Source organism: Octopus sinensis, linkage group LG8, assembly GCF_006345805.1.
Source record: "Octopus sinensis linkage group LG8, ASM634580v1, whole genome shotgun sequence".
Classification (NCBI taxonomy): domain Eukaryota; kingdom Metazoa; phylum Mollusca; class Cephalopoda; order Octopoda; family Octopodidae; genus Octopus; species Octopus sinensis.
In genome coordinates this window covers 45174052-45199051 of record NC_043004.1, presented here as the reverse complement: position 1 = coordinate 45199051, position 25000 = coordinate 45174052, and the positions used below count along the sequence as shown (strand labels likewise).

The 25000-nt window shown below is 36.0% G+C and overlaps 1 protein-coding gene across 11 annotated transcripts in view; it reads right to left on the bottom strand.

Moving 5' to 3' along the window:
• LOC115215131 (zinc finger CCCH domain-containing protein 10-like) overlaps positions 1 to 25000 on the bottom strand; it is a 608296-nt gene that overhangs the window by 332092 nt on the left and 251204 nt on the right. The gene's annotated exons all lie outside the window — the stretch shown is intronic.

The window sequence follows — 25000 nt, the reverse complement described above, 5'->3', positions numbered from 1 at the left end:
CACAAATAGTGAGCGGTGTTCCGCAGGGCACTGTTCTGGACCACTACTGTTCATAATGGCCCTCTCAGACATGCCCTCAGCCACGCAGAGAGCCACGATCACAAGTTATGCAGATGATACAAAAGTTTCACAGGCAATACAGAACCCTGAGGACACTAAACACCTGCAATGTGAGCTGGACGAAATATACAAGTGGGCTGAAACGAATAGCATGCAGTTCAATGCTGGAAAGTTTCAAGCTTTATACTATCAGCATGCAAAACTGAATGCAATACCCAATGAATACACTGGACCCTGAGGGATTGCAATCCCAGAGGCACAATCAGTGCGTGACCTGGGTATTCACATGAGTGATGACGCGACCTTTCATGTACATGTTGCTAAACTGACAATGAAATGTAGCCGGCTGGCTGGATGGATTCTTAGAACCTTTAGAACAAGAGAACAAGAAACCATGATGGTCCTCTGGAAGACACTTGTCCTAAGCCACTTTGACTATTGCTCTCAGCTATGGTCACCATCCAGTGTCAAGTTGATCACAGAACTTGAGGCGATCCAACGAAGCTACACAAAGAAGATAGCCTCTATGCAGAATGTAAGCTACTGGGAAAGACTCAAGAGATTAAAATTATATTCCCTGGAGCGTAGGCGGGAACGATATGCCATAATATACATCTGGAAGATCCTGGAGGGAAGTGTCCTGAACTTTGGCATCGAGAGTTACGCAAATGCCAGAGCTGGGTGCCACTGCGTGGTGCCTAGGACTCCAAACCTGCCATCAAGATGTAGGACAAGATACTGTGATAGCCTGGGCTTCCGAGGCCCACAGCTCTTCAATATCCTCCCGAAGAACCTGAGAGACCTGCATGGGGTGGATACAGATGTCTTTAAAATGAAGCTGGATCTCTTCCTGTCAGGTGTCCCAGATGAACCAACTTCACGGCAGGAGGGGCAGATGAGGGCAGCTGCATCGAACTCTCTCATGCACCAAATAGCAGTTGCTAGAAAGCCTCCATGAAGTGAAACCAAGTAGCAACACCAAATGGCGGTGCCCCAGCATGGCCACAGCTCATAAGCTGAAACTAGAATCAATCAATCAATCAATCATATGTATATATATATATATATATATATGTATGTATATATATATATATATAATATATATATATCTATGTATATATATATATATATATATTATATATATATATCTATGTATATATATTATATATATACATATATATTGTACATATGCATAAACATGTGTCTGTATGAGTGAATGATCAAGATGGTTAGATCATGGATATGTGTGAATGGTTGATCATGAGTGTCACATGATCTGTGTATATGTTTGTAGATGGTCATGTGTGTAAGAACATGCATAGATGTGTGCGGTTACAGGATCATACTTAAGAAGATGTGTATGCTTATGATGGAGTGAATCTATATTTTTCTTCATTGGCTTTTCATTCAACACACACACACACACACATACACATACACACACATTCTTAATTTCTATTTTAGTTTTCTTATATATATTTTATTATATTTTCACATAATTTATGTCTCCCACTTCCATGGTTAGACTTTTAGTGACTTATTTTTATCTTTGTTTCTTGTAGGTTCTTTTCTTTTTTTCTTGGTAGATGGATTAAGTATTTCTTTCATTCATTTCTTTCTTTTTTTCTTTTTTTTGCAATGTTTGATGGATAGCTAAAATATGCATGTTCATGCAGGTAAATTTAAGCTCTGTGAATTTATAGCTGTAGGTCTTTTGGTATATATTGGCAAACAGAAATGTATGCTCAACTTTTGGTGTGAGCAAATATGTTCATGTATTTGTGTATGCATGTATATGTGTGTGTGTGTATTTATATATAAAAATATTTGTGTATATTATATGTGTTTAATATGTGTGTGTGTCTATGTGTGTATTTGTGTATGTATTTTATATATATATATATAATATATATATATATATTATATATATATTCATACATACATATGTGCGTATGTAATTGAGCACACGTTAATGTCACCAGCACCCTTCCACACACACATACACTCTCACATACACACACGCACCTTCGTTTTGGGATCACCACTACTTTATTATGTCCCCTTCTTCCTAGCTCTCTCCTGTGTGACCCCTCCGTCTGGCATTTGCCATGATAGATCGCTAGCCACTATACCTTTTTCTATCTTCTCTCCCTGTTTATTTCTGTGTTTCTTTCTATCAAAGGGCATAGGCTTTATACGTAAAAGACTTTTTCACTTCCCAAGCGTTAAACTAATTCATCTGTTTGTTGTTTACACACCCGTCTTCATCTTTTTGTTTTGTTTTTAAATCCTCACTATATATATATATATATATATATATATATATATGCATATGTATTTAATATATATATACATAATGTATATGTATGTATGAATATATATATATATATATATATATATACACATATATATTATATATATATACATAAATGTATATGTATGTATGAATATATATATATATATATATATATATATATATATATATATATATATATAGAGTCATCAACTCAAGTGAAATTGTAGTTGTGGCCGATGCCTGTGTCACATAACTGATAGCTATGCCAGTGGCACATGAAAAGCATCCATTACACTCTTGGAGTGGTTGGCGTTAAGAAGGGCATCTAGCTGTAGAAACCATGGTAAATCAGACTGGAACCTGGTGCAGCTCTCCAGGTTACTAGCTTCAGTCAAACTGTCTAACGCATGTGAGAATGGAAAGCAGATGCTAAATGATAATGAGGACAGACACATAAGTACATTTGTGCATATATGCATATGTGTACATACATGTGTGTGTGTGTGTGTGTGTGTGCAAGTATATATATATACACATACACACTCATCGTAAACCATCATCATAATTTTAATGTCTAATTTTCCATCCTTGCATGCATCAGACAGAATTTGCTGAGGAATATTTTCTACAGCCAGATGCTTTTCTTATCAATTTTCATAGAAGCTTGCAATAGAGTCCATACTTACTGTCATATATGAGGGAATGTGTGTAAGTGTGTGTGTGTGTGTATGTGTCTGCTACATGAAATATTTCCTCATGGGCAGACTTGTCAACATGGAAAAGTGGAAACGCGGGATGCCACTTATATAATGGTAACACTTGTTTATACCTATTGTGATGTCATGCATGACAAGGAGACACAAGCATGCACACACACATATATATACAAAAGATTCTTTCAGTTTCCATATACCAAATTTAGACACAAAGCTTTTGTTAGATCATGGTTACAACAGAAAACAATTGCCCGACATACCATGCAGTGAAACTGAAGCAGAAATTACATGGTTAGGAAGCAAACTACTTAACAACAGAGCCCTGTCTGCATCTATTGAGATAGGTGGTTAATTGGCAGATACTGTGCAGAAACGTGCCCGATTTGAATGACTAGCCTTATCTCACAAAGTATCACGCTGACTATTCCTGACAAATATTTGAAGGTTTCAAGTGACTGGGTGCAAGCATGACCAAGTGATCGAAATATTAGCTTCATAATATGAGGCCAGAGTTTGATATCATCATGTGCTGCCATCTTTTAACAGAGACTCAAGTTGACTAACCCTTTGTGAATGAAATCAAGTAGAAAGAAACTGCGATGAGTGCTACATGTACTTTACCTATAATTGAAAGAGACAGCTTTGTCACATGCTGTGTCAAGCTAATTTTGTTTGAAGATTAATTTACAGGTTCAAGTGTCCACAGGTTACTCAACTGCTTACATGATAATTCAATGGGTATGGAGTTTTATTAATTTAATAATTAGTATGCACATTGTTAAAACCAATGAAGGACAATTTATTTTTATTCTATACTACAAATTTAATGACGAGAAAGTGTTCATAGAAGCTTGCGATTGAGTCCATACTAACATCATGAGGGAATGTTAGTATGTGTGTGTGTGTGCGCGTGTATGTGTTTACATGTGTACACACACACACACTCACATTATACATACACCCACATTATACATACATTTGAGTGTGTTGGTAATTTCATTTTACCAATTTTCCACTAAGTCATCATATGTTGCAGACTTACCAATTTATAAATGTCCTTCCCAACACACACACTCACACACACGTACTTCAACTTTTATAAATATAAGGAGAAAATCTTCAGCAGTCAGTTTTTAGCCAGTCTAATTGACTGGATCAGTACATACACATTCACAAAATCACATACAGACGCACAAACACACCACAAGAGCTTTTAAAAACTTTCCCAACAACATCTTAAAACGTAGTTATTTAAAGAACTTTATTAATAGCTCCTTAACCACTAACCTATTTGACTACCATGAACCAGTCAAATCTTCATCAATATGTGATATCATCTAAGAACTTTACACCACACTGCAAGACAAGCCAGTAAAACTCATACTTTACCAATTTTATCCTGTCAACTCAATTGTCTGGCTTTTTAATTGAACATCTTCAACGTCGTAAATAATACACATATGCATACACAGACACATTGAGTAGTGTGTATACATCAATATAAGTGTATAATTATATATTTATATGGGCCTAAAATGTGGTATTTATTTATATCACCTTATGTTCTGGTTCAAATGCTCTCAAGGTAAACTTCAATTTCTCGTGGTGTGGTAAGAAGCTTGCTTCCCAACCACATGGTTCTGGGTTCAGTTCCACAGCATGGTACCTCAGGCAAGTGTCTTCTATTACAGCCTCGGGCTGACCAAAGCCTTGTGAGTGGATTTGGTAGATAAAAACTGAAAGGCCGTCATTTGTGTGTGTGCTTGTTCTCTTACCATCGCTTGACAACTGATGCTAGTGCGTTTACATCCCCATAACTTAGTGGTTCAGCAAAAAGGAACAATAGAATAGGTACTAGGCTTACAAAGAATAAGTCCTGGGATTGATTTGTCTGACCAAAGGCAGTGCTCAAGCATGGCCACAATCAAATGACTGAAACAAGTAAAAGAATAAAATAATTGATTATACCCATCAAAAATGTGTGCCCCTGTCCTAATGAGAAAAACCTTTATTATTATTATTATTATTATTATTATTATTATTTATGAAAGAATCGTGGATGAAATACCATAAGGCATTTTGTCTGACAGCAAGACAGTTGTAGTATATCTTATAGCTTTTTTTAAGGTTCTGACTTCAAAACCTGTTGCTTTCAACTTCGCCCTTCATTCTGGAAGGAGGAGGAATAAGAAAGATACCAATCAGGAATGGTTTTGATGGTACTGACTAATTTCACTTCAAAATTGCTGGCATTGTGCCATAATTAGAAAATATCTGTTGGGTATCAAAAAAGCAATCAAATACTAGGTCAATTAATTGACTTTTCCATCCTTCAACTATCTGGCCTTTTGTTCAAAATAGAAACAATATTAGGGCAGTAGATTGGCAGAATCCTTAAAGCACTGGACCAAATGCTTAGCAGCATTTCATCTGTCTTTATGTTCTGAGTTCAAATTCCACTGAGGCCAACTTGACATTTCATCCTCTCAGGGTCAATAAAATAAGCATCAGTTGAGCACTGGAATTCATGTCATCACTTAGCATTCTCCCCAAAATGTCAGGCCTTGTGCCTACAATGAAAAGGATTATTACTACTATTATTGTTGTTCTTGTTGTTACATCTTCAAACAGAATCATTAGGGTGTTCAGCAAAATGCTTTGTAGTATTTTGTTCCAGCACTTTATCGTCTGAATTCAAATCCCACCAACATTAACTTTGCCTTTCATCTATCTGGGGTTGACAAAATAATGTACCAGTCATGTCCTGGCACTGACTATTCCTCTGCCCTCAAAGTTTCTGACTTTGTGCCCAAATACAACAATATTATTATATTTTTCTTCTTCTTCTTCTTCTTTTTCATCCACTTATTATTATATTGTTATTATTATTATTAAAGCAATAAGAATTGTTACCACATCAGACTAAATACTTAATGGCATTTCTGCTGGTTCTTTATGCTCTGAATTCAAATTCTGCCGAGACAGCTTTACTTTTCATACTTTTGAGGCTGATAATCGAATACCAGTCAAGCACTGGGGTCAATGTAATCAACAAGTCACCCCAACCCTCAAAATTTTAAACCTTGTTCCTATAGTAGCAAGTATCATCATCATCATCATCATCATTATGCAATTCCTGTTTTATTTCCATTTTTGCATTCTTCTTCCTTCTACTCCTAATTTAACTGTTTCTAATTTCAAAGTCTGAAATGTAGCCATATTACATATTTCAATTCAATTTAGTTGAGCCATTCCTATTTATAGTAACAGTCTTATGGAACACATTTTAAAGAATAAAGATTCTGTAAATGATACTGGCTCCATCAAAGATTCGCAATGCTGCACTAAAACAACACATATTTCAAAAATGATAGCAAACAAAACTGACAACCCTCTGGAAACAATAAACTCGAAAATTAAGTGTGGTTTTTAGGAAAGAGTAAAACCAATTTTGATTTAATAATTCTTTCTTCTATAGGTACAAAACCTGACATTTAGTGGGAGGGAATAGTTGATTGCACCAACCCCAGTTCTTAACAAGTACTTTATTATTTTGACCCTGAAAGGATGAGAAGCAAAGTCAAGCTCAGCAGCATTTGAACCCAGAACATAAAGGCAGAAGAAATGCTGTTAAGCATTTTCAGATGACATGTTAAACATTCTGCCAGCTCACTGTTTTAATGTAATAATAATATTGATAATAATGATGGTTTCAAATTTTTCCACAATGCCTGCAATTTTAAGGGAGATGGTAAATTGATCAAGTCAACGAAAGTTCTTGACTGGTACTTTATTTTGTCAACCCCATAAGAATGTAAAGCAAAGTTGACCCTGATGGAATCTGAACTCAGTGCTTGATTGGTACATATTTTATTGACCTCAAAGGATGAAAGACAAAGTTGAGCTCAGTTGAATTTGAACTCCGAATGTAAAGACGGACAAAATGCCACTAAGCACTTTGCCTGGCATGTTAACAATTCTGCCAGCTTGCCACCTTATATAATAATAATAATAATAATAATAATAATAATAATAATAATAATAATGATAATAATAATAATGAACTTATATTCAATGTTTAGGTGGGTTGGTGGAAAAGAATAAAGGAAGTGACTGGAAAGCAGCACTACTTTGAGTAAAGAAAGTCAGTAATGTTAACCGACAGGGTAAGTACACAGGAGAAAACAGAAAAACAAAGACAGAAAAACAAACATTAAAAGAGCCATAAAGTGGAAAAGGGGTATAGGCACATAAGGAGGAGTCTGGGCGAATTTCAGGAAACATGGAATTTTTAAAGGATGTGTTCTCCTGGCAGCTGGAAGATTATTCCAAGATTCTACAATTCTGAGCATGAAAGGCCATGTCTTTGAAAACAACTATTTGAAGCGTAAGCAAAAAGGAAGATGTCTCCTTTTGCAATTTATTAGGTGGTGCCTGAACACCTTCTGCAATCAGACATTCTATCCCATCTCTATTAGTATAAACACGCACATATTAGAGAGATAAAAATTTTTCAAGGTTCATATGAAGAATGATATTCTGCTAAATTCAAAGAGGGATAATGCATTCTCATACTTAAGCCTGTAATAAATTAAATGCATATGGACATAAAACACAGACACAGCCATTTACAAAAACACATGTGCATACAAGATACCCACCCACAGATAGATACTCATAAGCATATATGCATACACAAGCACACACAAATACACGTACTCATATACATGTATACATAAACACACATATACATATATACATTCACACACGTGTACACACATACACACTGGTAGACAGAGGAATAAATAGATAAATAAAATATACACTTCAACCGACTTTAAAAAAATTGGAAGCTATGCAAAGATGTTGGAATGTATAGTAAGAAGGTTTTAAATCAAGGAACTATTGTCGATGTGGATCCCGTAGGCAAAATCCATTATTACTCTGCTTGCCTCAGTTTGCTCAATAGACAGCAGGTTACCCTCCTATACACCTATAAATGTTGGTTGACTTGTTAGCAATATGAAGGTCATTCAACTGTGAAAACACACTTGCTCCAATATCAGGCTAGATTTGCAGAAACCATTGCACCAAAGTTGGCAGGGTGAAAATGGACAGGAAAAGAAGAAGAATACTGAAAATAAATACATATATACATGCAAATATGAACATTGGTGTGTATATTCAGCATATTCATAGTCTAGTAAAGTGTGTGTATACATGTACACATCACATGCACACACACACACACACACACACACATATATGTATGTGTGTATATACATATATGTACACATGTATGCAAGCATGTGTATGTCTATATATGTATGTATTAACATATACACACAGACACACACACGTATATATGTGGATATATATGCCTGCGTATATATATATGATGATATACATACATACGTATGTATATGTGTATGCCAGACAGCATATATGTATGTACATATGTAATCGCATACAATATTCTTCTCTGTAAACAAAAACAGACATTAACATAGTCAAATATTGAATATAAACACAGACACAGAATATACAGGTGTGTGTGTGTGTGTGTGTGTGTCTCTAAACTACCATATAAATATCACTTATTCTACACACCATACACATTTGCACTAGCACACCTATGAGTTCAAGTCTACATCTACAAGCCATTCAAACATGAATATTGTACACAAAAATATCTGTTCACATGATCACTCATATATACATACGGTCTCTCTCTCCCCCCATATATATATATATATATATATACACACACACACACACACTTATACACACATTCTCTACCTTTATATTCTTTACCTTTCCACAGTAAACATTCTGCATACATGATCATTAGTAGACAGACACACACATATATGCACACATATAAGTGAGCACACACATACATATATGTACATGCATTCATTTATACACTCTATAGAACCACATATTCCACATAAACATACATATACACTCACATGCCACATATTTTATCCCAGGCGCACAAAAAATATACTCACATGAAGCACAACAGGTACATACACATATATACACACACAAATTCTCTCTCTCTCTCTCTCTCAAATGCACACAACACTTCTCACTCACATACAAACATACACATGCATATACATGCAACACATATGATCAACCACCTAGCCAACCTACCAAACACAGCACATTCATAGCCTTGGTTTTGATTAAATTTGTTCACTTTTCACTACACTGTACATCATCTTCCTTTATTTGATTTCTGTCACACTTCGCTGCATGCAGATGATATGCTTGCCTCTTTTGTTTCTTTTTCCTCTTCTTCTTTACCATGCCCCCCCCCCACCATCACCACTACCAACAACAACAACAGCACTGCTGCAACCGTCGCCACCACCACCATCATCATCATCATCCCCAACATGGTCACGTTGTGGGCGTTGTAACTGTAGTGAAACATCTTTAAACATAGTTCTATGCTCACTGAGCTCTAGTTCTACTCATAGTATATTACTCTTATACCTCTCTCTTACTCTCTCACTCACCCCATCTCTCTCTCTCTCTCATCCTCTCTTGTTAATCTCATTCTTTTACATCATCTAGTTTTACCTCAAGTAACAATACACCTCCACTGTTCTTCTTACCATTTTTCTATCACATTTTCTCGCTTACCCCTCTCTCTCTCTCTCGAACTAGTCATCTATACAGTATTATCATACACATTTTTTTTCTTACTTTCACTTTCCATTTCAATATTCGGTTGAAATGTGTTCATGCGTGTATTGTGGAAGTCATTGAATGGTTAAGATGTTCAGTTTGCATTCATGAGGTCCTGAGTTTGAGCCCAAGGCATGACATCCGAGGCAAATATCTTTTATATTAGCCTCAAATTCGCCCAAGTTTTGTGAATGAAACTGGGCAGAAGGAAACTGTGTAAACTTACTCAAAAATTGTACTTCTAATTCAAATAGCCAACCTTCTCACTTCCTTTCTCTCTTACACACACACACCATGTATCATTATTTTTCCTGAGAATTGTGCTAAGGGTACAAGCATGTGTGGTGTACTAGTTCACTTCAGTAAGCAATTCTTTTAATTAACCCTTTCATTACCAACCCGGCTGAAACCGGCTCTGGCCCTGAGTACAAATGTCTTGTTTTCATAAGTTTTGAATCAAAATCTTCCACCAAACCTTAACCACAATTTATGTTCTTAACACTAGCTTAATGATAACTAAGTTATTTTACTAAATTCTTTGTTATATTTAAAGTAATTGAGAGAAACACAGAACATCTCAAAATAAATACAGTAATGAAAGGTTTAAACAACTGAAATACTCATTTTTGAAACTGATACACATCCATTTGCTGTTTCCTCTATAGTCCTTAAAACCATTTTGATTATTTTGATTATTAGCATTTGTCTCAGTCCTTGCAACATACTTAATACCTGTACTCTCATGAATTTTATATTTCTCATGTGAGAGTCGGAGATGAAAGAAAATACGACCAGCCACTTCTCAACATATCTTGCTGTCTCTCAGTTAATCCTTTAGGATATTCCTCCTGTCTAGCCCGAAGGCTGTATTCTCTTTACTCTTTTACTTGTTTCAGTCATTTGGCTGCAGCCATGCTGGAGCACCGCCTTTTTTAGTTGAGCAAATCGAACCCCAGGACTTATTCTTTGTAAGCCTAGTACTTATTCTATCGGTCTCTTTTGCCGAACCGCTAAGTAACGGGGACGTAAACATACCAGCATCGGTTGTCAAGCGATGTTGGGGGGTGGGGCAAACACAGACACACAAACACACACATATATATATGACAGGCTTCTTTCAGTTTCCGTCTACCAAATCCACTCTCAAGGCTTTGGTCGGCCCGAGGCTATAGTAGAAGACACTAGACCAAGGTGCCACACAGTGGGAGTGAACCCGGAACCGTGTGGTTGGTAAGCAAGCTACTTACCACACAGCCACTCCTACACCTGTTTATTTATTTCAGTTAGTTTGTATGTCCCCATTTAGTCTTTGGTCCTTGTCCGTTTACTAACTGTCCCATCTTGAATTATATTTATATCATATTTGTATACTCACTTACTGTATTGCATATTTGCTTATTTCATGTTTGTTCATTTTCTGTCCTGTTTGGTCCTTGTCCGTTGGCTTGCCATTTCCCAGTGGCTTTGAGCTGTTGGTGTCACCTGAAGAGGATCAATATTATCGTTGAAGGTGTGAAATTGCATTTGATCCTCTGGCTGATAACTGATGAGGATTTGGTGACCTTCTGTGTCTGTTTCCCATTTAATTGTGCATTCATTATATGTCTTTTTACTTTATATATATATATATATATATATATAATGGTGGTGGGCGGCGGGGTTATATTTCCATAACTTAGTGGTTCAGTAAAACAGACTGATAGAAAAAGTATTTGACTTAAAAAGTACTGGATTCAATTTATTTGACAAGACCGAACATGTCCTTAATCCAATGACTGAAACAAGTAAAAGATAAAGATCATTATGTGTGTGTGTGAGAGAGAGAGAGAGAGAAGATACAGATGCATACATATAAATAGTGGTTGATAATAGGAAGGTTATCTAGCTATTGAAACCAAACACAAGTATATAAGAGCAGTAGGCAGCTTCCAATAAGAAAAAACTTAGACCATGATAGCCTGCCCAACCTATGTAAGCATGGAAAGTGGGCAACAATTTGGTGTTGTGATCAGTGCACGGTGTGATGGGTGTGTTGACATAAGAAAGGGGATGAAAGAAGAAAAGACAAGTGGATAAGGAGTGCTTGAGTAAAGGTGGCCCATGACCAACTAATTCTAATGAACAGGAGCAATTGTCACAGGGAAAGAAAAGATAGAGGAACGAATACTTCAAGGGTTTAAATATAATGTTCTAACAATTTCTCAGTCCATTATTCTGAATTGGAAGCCTATTTTTTCAACCCCAAAATGAAGGTAGACAAAGTTGACCTCAGGCAGGATTTGAAACCAGAGTGAAGTAAGCTGGAAAGACCAGCAGCATTTCCAAACAAATTGCAAGGCGTTGTTTTAAAACGTGAAAGAAACATTGGAGTATGCAGTCCCTCATACACAACACCCCCCCACCAAAAAAAAAAATGGGATAGTCATATCTGAAATCCTTTTCAGTAGGTCTGCTCAATCGGAGCAGAGTTCAAGTTAAGCAACCCATCAGAAAATATAATAAGGAAAGGAAAACCAATGAAAAAGAAGTACAATAGTTTAATTTAAGGAAGCTATGCATCAGCGTTGCATCGATATATTGGAAAGTGGACACAAAATGATGAGGATAGAGTGCACATGCACGTGTGTAAATATGTATATGCATGTGTGTGTGTGTGTGTGCATGTTTGCATGTATATATATTTATATAAACATATATAATTCCATATAAACCCCACAGCAGAACTAAGCAGCAAAAACAAAAAGAACCATCATATCATTACCACCACATTGACATCACCATCATCATCATCAGTAGCAGCATCAACATTGTCATGAAGTGTATGCCATGTCGCCAGCCATCCACTAGCATGCACTTACAGCTCAGCTAACTACTTCTGCCTGAAGAATTCTCACTCGTCTTTGGACAAATTATCGTATGTGACACTTCCATTACAAACCCAGTGAACCTTACAAAATGTAATCACAATAACATACACACACACACACATATGAACTATATTACATATACTATATATATGTAATATAGTTCAGATGTGTGTTCCTTTGGGGAAAAAAACACAAACTGTCACTCCCATCTCATAGTGCATATATGTATCCCATCACCATATATATATATATATATATATATATATATATATATATGGTGATGGGATACATACATATATATATATATGAGAGAGAGAGAGAGATGTATATATACACACATATACACTCTGTATATGGTATTCTGGTTAGCTTTTAATGCTTAATATGAAAGTGAAAAAGCACAATCCAATACTGAACTTTGCCAGACATGCTGTATTACATGAGATAGTTTATAGGCTGTATCTACATATTTTCTGTATTCAATTATAATAAGCCCATGCCTATATAAAAGTGTGTGTGCACACACACTCATACATACACACATTATTATGACAGAATCCCAGGCAAACGTGGTTGTTCTGCATGATAGACATAACATCCAAACCTCACTCACACTACATTCAAAAGTCTTGAGAAAGGGATGACACTTGGGATAATTTAATCCAAGATACATAATGCTTGTGAGCAGGATAGCATGGTCATTGTTGGAATGTCTTACAATCATAGCTTTTTTCAGCCAGGTCTGACTTGGGCTTAACATGGACATTTCATGAGTATCAAAGTTCCTATAATAATGGTTTCGAATTTTGCCATAAGGATAGCAATTTTTGGGGAGGGGATGAGCCAATCACATTGACCCCGATGTTCAACTAGTACTTATTTCATTGACTCCGGAAGGATGAACAGCAAAGTCAACCTTGGTGGAATTTGAACTCAGAATGCAGCAACGGGCGAAATACCTATTTCTTTACTACCCACAAGGGGCTAAACACAGAGAGGAAAAACAAAGACAGACAAACGGATTAAGTTGATTATATCGACCCCAGTGCCTAACTGGTATTTATTTAATTGGCCCCAAAAGGATGAAAGGCAAAGTCGACCTCGGTGGAATTTTGAACTTAGAACGTAATGGCAGACAAAATACCGCTAAGCATTTTGTCCAGTGCGCTAACTATTCTGCCAACTTGCCACCCTACAAAAATTCCTATAATGATAACAATTGAATAATTGTTATTATCATTTATAAAAATATGTACGAAGATGTATATACATGTGTTCATGACTGTTACATCTGGGGTGGGAAGGTGAGAGCCATGTGTGGAAGGCAAATGTGTGTGTGCATGTGTGCAAGCGTTTGTCTACAGCACGTCTTCACTATGGCATCCCTAAAAGAAAACATTGATACTGTTTATGTCTCCTGTTAGAAGTTTCACTGTTTTATTGGTTTCAATATGTCAAGACCAGAGAGGAAAATACCTCACCTGAAAGCAAGGGAACAGCAACAGGAAGGAAAGCAGGGCACAGAATACCATCTCAGTAAGCGTTATCTGACCAATACCAACAGAGTTGACATAGTATGTACTGTAAGCATTCAAGCACAGTCATCACCTTTCCATATTCTGTGGCATTTCATTAAGGAATTTTGGTTTCTCAAAGTCAACTTATAGAATAAATTGACCTATCTTTCTTGGTTGTAAATTTTGTTCTCAAAAATTTGATTTGTATGGCAGAAAATATGGTAAAAATGATGACAACGAGTTGATCTAAGGATTTTTAGACTTTATTCAGAACTGGTTATTTCTAGCGGTTAAAAGTGGAAGACACATGCAAGAAATGTTTATGTAGACTGACAATGGTCTACCTGCAGATGGGTCGCATAAGAGACAGAGACCCCCTAGCATGGCTATGAGACTGACAAAGATTTGTTTTTCCCTACAGGCCCAAGCTAGGGCCTGTTTTAGGCTAGATGAGAACCGCATTGAATGAATCTCACAGAAGTGGTAAGGTCTGCTAACCATTTATCATCTATCAGAAAATACTTGAAAAAAAAATAACGAATCATATGTACAAGACATGGTTGTCTGGCTCACCTAGGAGAGCAGTAACATGAAATAACAAATAACTGGGACAGTAACAAACTGTCCAACCCATGCCAGCATGAAAAGCAGATGGAGGATGACAATGAGAATGATGATAACAATGATGATGTTGATGATGACAATGACAATGAAGATTAAGGTGATGATGACAATGATGGTGATGAGTGGGCATGTATAAACTACCTTATTTTAACAAATTCACTTTGGAAGACACAACAATCATATTGCTTATACTGACAACTATTACAACATACATACATATCTGACGATACATAAATGAGTTTAATATGAAAATGGGTTATCAGCTGCTATGTCTTGTGTAACAGCATGCACTGAAGGCATTCTCCTGCATTACTGGGCAGAATACCTATTTCTGTGCGCATCACTTCCCCCAAAGTCTTGGGAAAAAAGTAATAACCAGATCATCTGGTAATGTCAAATAACGCATACTGGCATCCTATCCCGTAGTAGAATTATTTCCCATTCACTTAACACCAGAGAAGAGAAGCAACTCATCTTTAAGATTGATGTTCTATCGAAGGCTGTTTATTAATAACGATCACTGATGATGATAGTCATGACAATGATGATGATGAAAACAACAAAGAAAAGAAAATGATGATGATGATGATGATGATGGCAATGTAGAAGTAAGACATTGAAAAGCAAATATGGGATAATGCTTGTCTTTTATCCAGAAATTCTGGAGACACCAGGTTTGCATCAAACTCACACAGTGTACTGATATGTGAGTGCATGCTGGCGGCAGTGGCAGCATAGTGGCGGTAGTGGTCATGGATTGAGGGGTGGGGTAGTTAAGAGAGGAATCGCTGAAAATCAATGGTCAATGAGCCAGTACCAAGGCAAAGAAAGGCAACAGATGATTCCAATGCTGTAGAGCAATAAATAAATAATACACACACACACACACACAAATACGTACATGTATACATGCATAAATACACACATACAATTGCATATGTTGTCTGGCATACATTTTTCCTTTTCACAGCCTGATCGTGGGATTGACCTAAACTGCACACCTGGTGCCAGAAATTCAACTTATAAATGTAGTGTGATACAAACAATGATGTTACTGGCTGACCAATTGGGAATCAATACAGAAATAAAATGGAAATGAAGGGAAGGGGGGAAGGGGGAGGAACGAAGACGAGGTGGAGGGGATGTGCAGCATGTGTATGTGTGGTTGTAGTGGTAGTGGAAGAGGAGGAGGAGGAGAGAAATGTGATGAAAAGTCAATAGATGAATAACAAGAAATATTTCATTGCTACTGAACATTGATGCATTGTCAGCAACTTGAAACTGCATCAAACATTCTGTGTGTGTGTGTGTGTGTGAATGAGTGTAAGAGTGGTTGTATGTTTGTAATGTGTGTGTGTGTGAGAGTGTCTTTGTACAAGTAAATGAATACAGCATTATAAATACATATTATTCTAATGTCACACAAACTCGAAGTGAAAGGAGTAGACCAGAAACATGTATATGTGGGAGTGTGTGGGTGAGTATGTCTATGGTCTATATTTGCAAAAGAGAAGAAAAATTATTTGATACGTGAGGCAAAGATAATTCCCTTATTTCAAGTTCAGATTTTACTGTCCACTTTGAGTTTTGTATTTCCATTCTCCACAGTAACCACTCATATATACAAATACACTTACATACACATACATACATATATATATACATGCACACATTCATACATATATATATATATATATATATATATATATATACATACACACACAGATATATATGTCTATACACAAATATACACCCACACACACACTCATTTGTTTTTCATTAGATTCTTTCACGGACAGGTAATCTCCCATTAAACACCTAAATTAACTTTGGTTTTTCTCCTTCTGGTGTTCATTAAGCCCAAGAGATTATAAACAAAAACTAACACCCTTCAAAAAAAAAAGGCTCCATCCTAACTGCAATTCAATAAAATATACTAGCAGAAAGGCATTTACTTCCTACCCACACACACACACAGGCAGAAGTTGCCTGGTGTACCTGTGTATGTAGTGTGTGTGTAGAGAAAGATGGCAGAGCTAATGTTTTTTTGCATTCTGGTTTTGGAAGATTGGACAGAGCCCATGGCTTTCACATGTCCTGCTAACCAGTTGAGACGGATGCATTATTGTTTCTCTTCCACCTTTGTAAAACAGCTGCAGGGACAAACATGATCCAAGAGAAAATTTCAGAATGTTATCATTCTGGGAGGAAGAGACCAGACATATTGATTAACAAGAGGTCTTCAGACATGGGACACAACAACAGTGATGAATGGAAGAGAAGTAAGTGGGTCAGATAATGTCTGAGTGGACATGACATGAATCTACCCAGCTCCAGGAAGCACATGCCATTACAATAGCAATTGAAAAAGGCAGAGAGGAGACAGCACATCTGCGAGACAGAGTATATCTGTGAATGACTGCATGCCAGTTAGTCATGTGGCCCCTTTTATTGGGATACATGAGTGTCTATGTTTTGTGAGTGTAGAAGAGTATACACATATTAAGTATTCCTGTAAGTCTATCTAGCCAAATTTCATTGTGTGAGCAAACCATTTTAAGTAACATTTATTGAAAATGAGAAGGTGTAATGAAGGGCTGATAAGTATCCAATTTTGCATTCTTATTGTATTAGCAATAATTAGTTATCTGCATATGTATGGTTCACAAATATATATATATTATATATATATATATATACATACACACACAGATATATATGTCTATACACAAATATACACCCACACACACACTCATTTGTTTTTCATTAGATTCTTTCACGGACAGGTAATCTCCCATTAAACACCTAAATTAACTTTGGTTTTTCTCCTTCTGGTGTTCATTAAGCCCAAGAGATTATAAACAAAAACTAACACCCTTCAAAAAAAAAAGGCTCCATCCTAACTGCAATTCAATAAAATATACTAGCAGAAAGGCATTTACTTCCTACCCACACACACACACAGGCAGAAGTTGCCTGGTGTACCTGTGTATGTAGTGTGTGTGTAGAGAAAGATGGCAGAGCTAATGTTTTTTTGCATTCTGGTTTTGGAAGATTGGACAGAGCCCATGGCTTTCACATGTCCTGCTAACCAGTTGAGACGGATGCATTATTGTTTCTCTTCCACCTTTGTAAAACAGCTGCAGGGACAAACATGATCCAAGAGAAAATTTCAGAATGTTATCATTCTGGGAGGAAGAGACCAGACATATTGATTAACAAGAGGTCTTCAGACATGGGACACAACAACAGTGATGAATGGAAGAGAAGTAAGTGGGTCAGATAATGTCTGAGTGGACATGACATGAATCTACCCAGCTCCAGGAAGCACATGCCATTACAATAGCAATTGAAAAAGGCAGAGAGGAGACAGCACATCTGCGAGACAGAGTATATCTGTGAATGACTGCATGCCAGTTAGTCATGTGGCCCCTTTTATTGGGATACATGAGTGTCTATGTTTTGTGAGTGTAGAAGAGTATACACATATTAAGTATTCCTGTAAGTCTATCTAGCCAAATTTTCATTGTGTGAGCAAACCATTTTAAGTAACATTTATTGAAAATGAGAAGGTGTAATGAAGGGCTGATAAGTATCCAATTTTGCATTCTTATTGTATTAGCAATAATTAGTTATCTGCATATGTATGGTTCACAAATATATATATATATATATATATATATATACACACACACACATATATATTTTACCATTTGTAAGTAACTCAAGCAAGTATAAGGATACAAAAAGGTCTGGTGCTAGATATATATTTCTTTACTACCCATAAGCGGCTAAACACAAAGGGGACGAACAAGGACAAACAGATTAAGTCGATTACATCAACACCAGTGCATAAGTGGTGCTTAATTTATCGAGCCTGAAAGGATGGAAGGCAAAGTCAACCTCGGCAGAATTTGAAATCAGAACGTAACAACAGACGAAATACGGCTACGTATTTCGCCCGGCATGCTAACGTTTCTGCCAGCTCGCCGCCTTTTTCTGGTGCTAGATATAGGTAGTCTTCAGAGTTCTACAAAGAAACGAAGAATATCTCTAAACATTTGTAGCTGTAGTTAAAATTACAACTACAAACTTTTATGTAATGGTAACGATTCATAAAATAACACAGATTAAATTAACAAGAAATGAAAAACAGAGAGTTAACTAGGCATGGAAAAGGTGAATTAATTATAATCAGATCAAGAGGATATTATTAATCGACAAGGAAGATGAGAATTCTATGTTATGCACAGTATTTAAATATGGCAAGAAGATTACTGTCTTAAGATAAGGAAAGGTTGTGAGGTGGAAGTTAATCTTGCCAAGTCTAAAGAGAATATTCAAGACATTCATAAAAAAGGGATCAATGGTGTTAAGGGATTTGTGTGTGAGTGAGTGTGTGTGTGTGTTTGTATATGTGCATGTTAGTATATGCACAATTGTGAATGCATGAATATATTACTATGCATGTGCTTTATGTGTGTTTGTGCAGATATGATATTTTGTGTGTATGAGGTGGAGTGGAGTGGAGTGGTAAATATATAAGCATGACTAAATATAATATATGAAATATATATACACATACAGACTTATATAATACAGAAATACACACACACACACACACACACATATATATATATATATGTATATACACATACATACACACTCAAGTAAATGTGTATTATGTATATATTCACGCGTGTCTGTGGGCAACACATACACAAGTACATACATACATACATACATGCATACATACATACATACATACATATATATATATGTGTGTATGACTGAGTGTGTATGCCTGTATGTGTGAGTGCATTCATGTGAGCATAAGCATAAGTCAGATTTTTCATGTATGCTAATGGATGATGAGTTGAGGAAATTGCTATGTCAAACAGAAGAAAATGATAAGATAACAGCTAATTATACAAGAATTATATGTTGAGCCATCATTAAAAGTAAATTACTTTCAGTAACATGTAAGAACACAATACTGAAAATAAGATGGGTGAGTTGATCTATATAAATATATATAAACACATACATATGTAAAAACACGCACACACACACACACACACATCCATATAAAATGCATATAAAATGTATTATATCATCTTCATCATTATCATTTAACAATCATTTTTTTCATGCTTCCATGGGTTAGAAAAAAATTTGTTGAAGCAGCTTTTCTACAGCAGGATGCTTTCCTGTTGCCAAACCTCACCTAATTCTTAACAAGTTGATATTTCCCATGGCCAGATATGTTTTTAAGGGAAGATTGGAAATGAGCATTGCTTGTTTGATGTTTATGCTCATTTACATCTATGATATGTCAAGACAAGGATTTACACAAGTCCATTTGCACACATGCATACTCACATACTTATATATGCACACATACACACACACAACAGGTTTCTTTCAATTCCTGTCTAGCATTTCTATTAACAAGGGGTGCTATAGCAGAAAACACCCACCCAAGGTACTGACAAATGGGACTGAACTCAAGTTTGATACACACAGCAGTATATATGTATTTGTAATATACATTCATATATATATCATCATCATCATTTAACACATGTTCTCTATGCTGGCATGGGTTGGATGGTTTGAGAGGAGCTGGCCAGCAGCTGGACTGTTGCCCAGGTTCCATTTGTCTGTTTTGGCATGGTTTCTACAGCTAGATGCCCAATATATATATATATATATATATATATATATATATATATATATATACATACATACATACATATATATATATATATATATATATGCACACATGCATACACATTACATACATTCACATATATAAAATGCCTTTATTATAAGAGTATGTGTGTAAGACCATATTAAACAGAATGAATATTTTGTTTCACTGAAATATAGCTTTATATTTAAAAGTAAAAAAGAAGACAGCCTAAAGCAGAAATGGGTAAGCATATATTGGGTAGGCCAGAAGTCAAGCACAAAAGTTTAATATGCTCCGGAATTGTCGAAGATAGCTTCAATTTTTCTAAAATTGAATAAAATAAGAAAGAGAGAGAGAAGCATTATAGAAATCAAACTGATGCAAAGACACAGTTGAACTCAGCAGGATTTGAAAAGAGATGGCTGAAATGAATTCTGTAGAGCGTTTTGATGACTCTGACACTTTGTACTATAAACGCACACACATGCAAGTGTGAGTATATACAAGATTGGAAGAGCAAACAGAAGAAACAGAATTCAGTACATGGCATCTACATTTTTCATAATTTCTAATCTCAGATTCAAAGTTGGTTTTATAAGAGTGATGCATGAACGTCTCCGCACTTGTAAATGAACCCTCTGATCACTTTTGTAACTTTCTGCCAGTTGAAACTATGAGAAAGCATGCATGTGTACGCTGTATGCTGTGTCTATTGTATATGTGTATAGATATATGTATGTAGAGGCATGGATGTGTCGTTAAGAAGTTTGTTCTGCATTGAGGTTTTTAGGTTCTGTCCTACTTTTTTACTTGTTTCAGTCATTTGACTGTGGCCATGCTGGAGCACCACCTTTAGGCGACCAAATCGACCCCAGGGACTTATTCTTTGTAAGCCTAGTACTTATTCTATCAGTCGTCTCTTTTGCCGAACCGCTAAGTTACGGGGACGTAAACACACAAGCATCGGTTGTCAAGCGATGTTGGGGGACAACACAGACACACGAACATATACACACACATACATATATATACATACATACGACGGGCTTCTTTCAGTTTCCGTCTACCAAATCCACTCACAAGGCTTTGGTCGGCTCGAGGCTATAGTAGAAGACACTTGCCCAAGGTGCCACACAGTGGGACTGAACCCGGAACCATGTGGTCCGTAAGCAAGCTACTTACCACACAGCCTATCTGTAGCATCTTCCGCTAGTATCCTCTGCTATAACCTTGGGCTGCTTAATTCTTTGAGAAAGCAATTAACAAAGACAAGACTGCATGGAAGGAGATATTTTGTTCTTCAAACAGTGCACTATTCATTCAGTGCATAGAAACTGTATACAAGCCCATTAATCTTCAGTTGAGTCGGTGTTAACATATGTAATGAGCATAAAAGCATAATTTGGAAAAATTACATGAGAAGACAACATTAGTCATTGACTAACATTATTTTAATTAATTGTCAGAACAGAGGGCAAAATGCTTTACAGCATGTAATTAAGGTCCTTTATGTTGTAGGTTTTAAGTAATTTCATACTTCTGAGGGGTGAATAGATAAAGTAACAGTTAAGTACTGGTGGGGTTTGACTTAATCAAAATTTGTGGTCTTGTGTCAACAATAAAGTCAATATTATTTTAATTACCCTTCAGTAAAGTTCTGATCTCTTTAGCCACTTGATCATTCCTACTCTTCAATTAAGTACAGAAAATGATGAATGAATGCAATCTCATTATCTTAATAATACTATCCAACAATGAACCCATATCACCAGGATTTTTTTTTCTCTCTGTTATTTCTTTCAGCAAAGGGTTTTGTGTAATATAAAAACTGACTAAATGAATAAATGAATGATTGAACAGTCATATTTATAAGAGGAATACTACTACTGCTGCTGCTAAGAATGTTTGAATTTATACACAGGAAAGACTTAACAGTAGTAGCAGTGTGTTTAGGTGTGTATGTGTATGTGAAGCAATACTGAGTTATGCTTCGACTGATATTAAAAGAACAGTGACTGATGTGATTGATTTTGGAGATCAGAAGGAGTAAAATGTCAATGAATAGAGAAAGTGTTTGGTGACATGTTTGAATACATCAGCAGAGCTAGACGGTTGGAACTGTGAAATCAGATCAACTGGAAGAACATTCTAATACTTTTAGCTATATGTCTACACCAGTCGTGTGTGTGTGTACACACGCACACACATTAACAAATTACTGGAATATCTTTTTGAACTATAATATACTACTATTGTTGTTTGGCCACAGGTAAGCACTAACCAAGCACATCTATACTCAAAGATTTTGCAGCCATGATCAACTTGACACTATTTTTTTTATTACATATTGAATGTATAAAATTCACTTTTTAAGATGGTAAGGTACATTGGCTGCTATTTTGGACTGAGTGAGAAGCAGAGAGGTTCTTTCTGCATTGTGGTTGTATATGTTAATATGTAAATTCAAATTTATTTTTATACTTTATAAAAATAGAACAATAGTATGTGCTGTTGTTTAGTTCTAGGTCTGTCTTGATCAAGTACTCCTACACTCAAAAGCATTTTAACCATTGTTACTATCCTGGCATTTCTTTTTAGGCTGGACTACATTATCTACTGTATCTTTTTTTACTTTTAAAGGTGTTAAACTGCAACTTAAACGAAATGTGACTGTTAATTCTGGAACAACTAGTGAGAATGCAGAGATACCATCATTGCCTGCAACATAGCCACCTGAGATTCTTATATATATATCATATCTTAGAGATATATAGAGACTCCCTATGTAACATATCTTAAACATGTCAATATGAGTGAGCCTGATTTCTCTCCAAGCAAAACGCAACAGAGCAATATATGCTAATGAAGAATTTTAAAGAAATGCCACCACTTGGAATGGTGTATTGTTCTATCAAAGCAGTACTTATTTCCTGTTAGGTAAGACTGGTAATAAGGGATCTTTTCACTGACATAGAATGTTATTGTGACAATGTTGGGAAACAGCTGTGACTAACTTGTTTTAACCTTTTTGTTACCATATTTCTGTTGAGATGCTCTGTGTTTCTTTCAATTAATTTTTAAATATACCAAAGAATTTAATAAAATAATTTGGTTATCATTAAGCTAGTGTTAGGAACATAAATTGTAGCTAAGGTTTGGTGGAAGATTTTAATTTAGAACTTTTGAAAACAAGACATTTGTACTACAGTGCCACAGGCAGTTTCAGCCAGAGTCGTATCAAAAGGGTTAATGTGTTGAAGACATAACACACCAGTCATGCAGCCACTGTCATGTCTTCAGGCTTTGCCAATAACAAAGTAATTCAAGAAGACTGATATTTTCCCACATTCCTAGCCACGAGTTAAATGCACATCTTCTGTTTTCCCAACTGAAGACGAATTAATTTCATGCTTACCACATCTGCCTAGCCAAGTGTCAGTAAATTTCAAATCTCCCACTTTCCTAACCAAGTTCCTAACTTCCATCTCCCTAGACAAGGGAAAGTTAATTAGTTAATACACATATTCCTCTTTCCTAGCCATGTGCGAGTTAATCACACATCTTCCACTTTTCTAGCTATGAGGGAATTAATTTTACAACTTCCACCTTCCTAGGCAGGGTGTGAATTAATTACACATCTTTCACTTTCCTAGACATATATGTGAGTTAATTACACAACCTTACCTTCCTATCTCTTATCTATTGCTTTATATCTTTTATCTTTTATGTGTTTCAGTCATTAGACTGCGGTCATGTTGGAGCACTCCTTCAAAGAATTTTTGTCAAATGAATCGACCCCAGGGCTTATCTTTTTCCTTTTAAGCCTAGTACTTATTCTATCATTTTTTTTTTGCCAAACTGCTAAGTTATACAGATGTAAACATGCCAACACTGGTTGTCAAGCAGTGTTGAGAGACAAAGACACACACACAAACACACACAGCAGACTTCCCTCAGTCTCTGTCAACCAACTTCACTCACACGGCTTCAGTCAGCCTAAGGCTGTAACACTTGCTCAAGGTACAAAGCAGTAGGACTGAAGCCAGAACCAAGCAGTTGAAAATCACACTTGCTACCACACAGCCACACCTGTGGCTATAGGTTAATTTCTCTTTGCCATACACTTGTTACATGATTTCTACCATTATCATTCATAATCTCCACTTTTATAATCTTAATCTTGGTAGTGATTCACCACCGAAACTAAAGCCTTTACCTTTCTTATCTCAACTCATTTCAATCAAATGAATTGCATCTGCTGCAGTGACAGTAGTAGTGGAAAAAAAGAAAGAGGAAATGGAAATAAAGGAAGAAGGAAAGAAAGAACGAATGTGACAAAGTTATATATATATATATATATATATATCTTTAACTTTATATATATACAGAAGAATACAGTGTATGTTCAAACACAAAAGAGATACCCGAAGAATAGGATATCTGACTAATTTTTTCTTTATCGCTAGACCACTGGTAACTAAGAATTTTCCAATGAATATTCTTGCTACCCTAAGATTTTAATT